This window comes from Labrus mixtus, chromosome 2, assembly GCF_963584025.1.
Source record: "Labrus mixtus chromosome 2, fLabMix1.1, whole genome shotgun sequence".
Classification (NCBI taxonomy): Eukaryota; Metazoa; Chordata; class Actinopteri; order Labriformes; family Labridae; genus Labrus; species Labrus mixtus.
Genome location: NC_083613.1, coordinates 8349703 through 8355224, shown reverse-complemented (window position 1 = coordinate 8355224; position 5522 = coordinate 8349703).

Here is a 5522-nt window from a genome sequence, read left to right as displayed (position 1 = left end):
ACTGAACAACCAAATGACAGCATGCGAAGGAGGAATGAGCAGAGATAATTGAAGGCGTTACACGATCTCAGCAAGAAAGACTGACCAGGAATTAAATAGAGATGAAACTAAACAAAATATATTTATTTCTTAAATAATTGCATCCTTTCAGACTCCCTCTCCCCTCCATGATACGTACCCACTTTCGTTCCCTCCAGAACAAAATGTACCTGCTGCATTCTAAATGCCTGGGATGCCTGCGTCATCGTCCTGACGGAAACCTGGCTTGGCAACGAGGCCCAGGACACTGAGGTCAGTCTTGATCATTTCACCAACACAAGAGCAGACAGGACTAGTCTACATTAACAGCAGGTGGAAATGTCAAAATCCATACAAAGGTCTGAACAACAAATGTTGAGATGCGGAGTCTGTCTTTACGGCCCATTTACCTCCCAAGGGAATTGTCTGCTGTGTATACATCCCACCCATTGCTAACATCAAGGAAGCAGCGAGGGTAATAACCAACATAATCTATCAAACTATCTTGAAGCCCCGGTGTTTATTCTGAGTGATTCTAACAATTGCTGACTCGATGATACAACGCCTCCCTTCCATCAGTTTATAGACATTCCCACAAGGAAGGAGAAAACATTGGACCTTTGCAATGGGAATATAAAAGATGCTTTTAACACTCGGGCTCAACCTCCACTCGGATTCTCTGACCACAATCTTGTTTTCCTTTTCCCACACTACAAATTCGGAACTAAAAGCTTGTTAGCATGTACTGACTGGAGCATTTTTCAAGGCAGTCTAGATGAAAGGGTTTCAGCAATCACAGACTAAATCAGGCTTTGCATCAGCACTATATTCCAACAAGGGCTGTTACAAAATACCCAAATTCTAAACCTTGGATCACTTTCCATATTAAAGTCAGTCTCAAAGTGGATCATCTGTGGTTTCCCTATGATTTTACTGGCTGTACTGACCACTCTTGTCAGTTTGCCTTTACATATGACATCTAAGTGCTCTGACCATGCAACCACGTAAAAAGACAAAATACATATTCTTGTACACTATTTCAAGAATCTTTTGACTCACCCCAAACTAATCTAGCTTCCTGAGTAGGTGTAGCCTCTGCAGAGCTGTTTTAAAGACATAGTCTGTATTATCTATGAATTTGAGGTTGCTATCGATGTAAGTTCCAAAATATTTAAAGCAATTAAACTTTTCAACAATTCCCCCCATGATTGTTAGGGGTTGGCATGAGTCAGAAATGTTGTTTTTACTGGATATAACCATTTCTTCAGTTTTACTAATGTTTATCGCTAAAGCACTCGATGAACACAAGTTCTGGAGGGAAGCTACATGATTAAAATACATACCCTCTCCTATAGTGGCTCCTGCACATAGGAGGCCAACAAGTGCCGTATCAGCATATTTAAATAAGATAAAACCTGAATCTTGGAGTCTAAACTCATCCATATACACAGAGACTAATAAAGGTGACAAGATGGTGTCTTGGGGTGCTCCTGCATTTAAAACGGTAAGTTCTGACACATTTCCGTTTAAGCACACTCTTTGTGGACGCTCAGACAGAAAAAATTTTATCCACAGAATTAGACCCCCATTCATGTGTAAATCCAATAGCCTTTTTAGGAAGATATGTGTTCTGATTGAGTTAAAACCAGAAATAAAATCGATAAATATCACTCTAGTGTGTTGTCTGTTGCAAGTGTTTGGTCACTTTGTCAATTAAAGGTTATAGTTGCATCATCAATTTCTCATCAATTTCACTATTAAACTGACATTTCATCTTACCTCTCCCTGTTGCATTATTATTGTCTTCACTATTTTGTAGCCCTCAAACAACGTATCCCACTTTCTGCCTACGTTGTTATGGTCAAATATTTAATGGATCCGCCAGCACTATGCGTACTTCACTGCCACTCTAGTCAATGATGGTGTTTCAACAGCGAGCGCCACAGTCCGTCTCCGGAGTATGTGAGGATAGCGAGTTACACCGAACTTCCACCAGATATGTGTGCATTGCGTGTCTGCTCTGGTCCGTTTTGGCTCCGTGCACCCTCATCCGTCAACACCCACCGGCTGCGTTCTCCGAGCTCAGCCGTCAGCTGGAGTGCTGAGACAAAGGAATTCCCACAGTAATTTAACAAACTAACTCGCGACAGTGCAAGATAATACGATGTATGTGGTATAAAACTCTGTATAAACCTTATAAACACATAAACAAACACACAAACGGTCATTTTTCTGAAGCAGCCAAACCTTGATATGCAATGTTCACCATCTTAAGAGTAATAATGGATGGGCAATTTAATATAAATTAAACCAGATGAAACTGTATTTGCCGTCATTGGGTTCCCAGAATGCCTCTGTGATGTTCACTGCTCGTATCTGCTGTGGTCTGTATAAACAACAGCACATTTTGGAGAGATATGTCCACAGAGACTCTGCAGTGTTTGTTCAGGGCTTCATTAATGACAAACAGTTTGGACGGTTTACGGTCATCCACCTCTTAGCCTGCAGTGTGTGTTTGTGCATGTGTGTGTGTGTGTTCAGTGTCAAGGTTAATCTAAGACATGTAGTGGTTAGAGTTCAGCTCAGAGGGGCGGAGATATATCATACTTTGATATGCAGAGTCGTATTTAACACAGATGGGATCTATTTAAAGGAGAATGAGCAGAGATTCCCACAGGGACCAAAGGCATGAAAGCTGTCAGGCCACCTGACCTCGCAAAGGTTTACTCACAAGAAGCAGAGCAGAGACAAAGAACGTGAAGAACATATATATTAGGAATCTGCCTGAGGCGAATGTGAAGAATCTACAGACAGGTGTGTAGCGTAATTAATTTATTAAGATATTATATCTTTATTTTACCTCGGAGCACCACTTCCCATTATAGGAAGAAATTAACTTTAACTGTTTAAGTTAATTAATGAATCAGTCAGTTTCATATCTTGAAAGAAGTAAGTTCTAGAAATGTTAAACAAGAAAACACACAGACAAAGTTCTGAATTTTATGTGTAAAATGTAATATAAAAAGGCTCCAGGAACGCCAGAGGTCACATGCACATGACTGGCAAAAAGAAAAATTTACAGCATAAATAAACATGTTTACAGCCTGGTACAAGAAACTAAATAGGTCTGATTAATTATTGTCATCACAAGCACAAACTGTACGGTGATTTTTTTTAAATGGCTCTGTTTTGATTTCATGAACGATACGTGTTATCTGTAGTTAGGCATGTAGCTGACGTAGCGGTTAGTCAAGAGGCTTCAAACCCGCCTCAGCTCCAGCTCTCAGCCTGTTGTTAGGTTGACCAAAAGTTAGGGTGAGACAGCAATTTCCAGCATGGCGGCTGCTGCCTCCAGAGTCCCCTGCCGTAACAAACGGCTGACACCACACAGGCTTTGTCCATAAATAATTACAGTCTATGATCAAAACGTGAGCTGCCAAGCCCACACAGTCCTGCGAGAGGGCCTAAGCTGCAAAATAAGCAGTTTTTGGAATAGGTTTTCTAATAGTTATGAATGTTTATTTTTAATCAGATTTTTGTAGATGCTTAATGATGCATTACATTTATATCACACAGAATTTTAATATTTCAAGTCAGGGTTCCGGGGGCTTTAACTTCATTAACATCTTTGTTAACGGATTATTGATGAACCGTGTCCACCTCTGCAGATTGCTGGAGATATTTGTGTGAAGATACTTTCCAACATGTAAAGCACCATGTATAGAACTGTTGTACACTTGTATGAGCATGCTGTGATTATCTGTGGCTGATTCAGATTATTCAGAACAACATCACTCCTTCTTATATCAATATGTATGGATGACTGTGTATACTTAACATTCATGAGTTCAACCTCTTTTCCCAAAGCTTCCATCAATGTGAGTGCACAACCACAACTATTACCGGCATGAATCTAAACACATTGGCACACCTGCACAGAGTACTTAAGTGTTTATACAGTGTGAAGTCCCACACAGATCAGAAAGCATGAATAATTAAAGATGACACCTGCATTCAAGTACAAAATTACAGATTTCATTCAAAAAAGCTCACAAATAGGATGAAAATGTTTTTTTCTGTAGCTAATGTTTTGTGGGAGACACTGTGTTAGCCTATATATTAAATGTGAGAGGAAAAAGTATGAAGCTTATAATCATGTTTAATCATTCATTCATCAGAGTCCCTGTAATTAACTCCGTAAAAAGTGCCTGTGTGCACGACTCAATAATCATCTTTCTGTTACCCTTCAGTGTCCCTCATGACTCTTCACCTGCAGCTCCGTATTCTGCATCCTGTCTGATCGGGAATAATAACAGTTCCATTTCTTCTCAGTGCGTCTATATTAGAAATGCTCCGAGGTCTGGGACCATGTTTAAAGATTCACAAGCAGAGAGCAGGAGTCTGAGCGGAATCAACATGACTGAATGAAGGAGATAAAAAGCGTGCAAATAGTGGGTTTATATCCCACAGCTGCTGCATCTACCCTCCTCCTCGTCCCTATTTCCCACTCTTAACGTCCGTTGCTTTCCTGCTTTTCTCTGCTTCTCAGTACACCTGTAATGTTTGTCTTTACTAAGGTTTTTTTTGTATGTGTTGATTGTTAGCTGGGCTTTCCGCACACTAAGGCCATGTTAACACAAAAATTATCCACTGAATATAGAATTATTTTTTGGTTTTCAAATCAGTTCTGCGTTCAGACGACGTTTGGATAACAACTCGGCTGATACGTCGAGAAAAACCAACGGGTGACGTCACTGAGACTGTGTCTATGTTTTATACCGTCTGTCACTGGAACTATTTAACTCTGATGTCACGCTCAGGGAAAGAGCTCAGTGATTTAATTTAGCTTTGAGCGAATGTGAAACTACAAAGGAAGACTTGAAAACAAGCCCAAACTCACAGAATAGTTAAGATTTCAAGCAGTTACTCTATTTTTTGCCAAAGTGTGTTGATCAAAGCAGCTCAGTTTGAGTTTGGTAATTAGCTTAATTGAGTGTTTTTCATTTTCTTTGGCTTTTCTCTTCAGCTTGACTTGGGCTTCATCTTGACATCAAACATGTGTTGTCAGAGTCCCAGGGCTCAGTCCAGCTTGGTTTTGAAGAATTCCCTCTTTTGGATCGACCTCTCTCCCGTCTGTTCCTGTTGTTGTTGGTACCAGCTCAACTATTTAGCTGGACACGTGTTAGTTTGAGTTGCAACACTGACAGACACACTCTTAAAGTCCCTTCTTGCAGCTACTTGTAATGGTTTAGATGAAAGAGTTCCTTCACTCCAACCAACCACAGTTAAGGCCAAACAGAGTCATCAGCCTTCTTCTCACCAGTGTTTGTGCCCACATAGAATCTGCAGGTTCAAGTGACAAGCTGTTAATGAGGCAGCAGGATGAGCTGATATGCAAACTGCTTGGCTTCTTCCTTAACCGTTGATCCTTCTCTTGAAACTTGAATGTATACCAACGCTCTGAGACAATATAAAACATGTTGCTTCAAGGCTCTATCATGTAA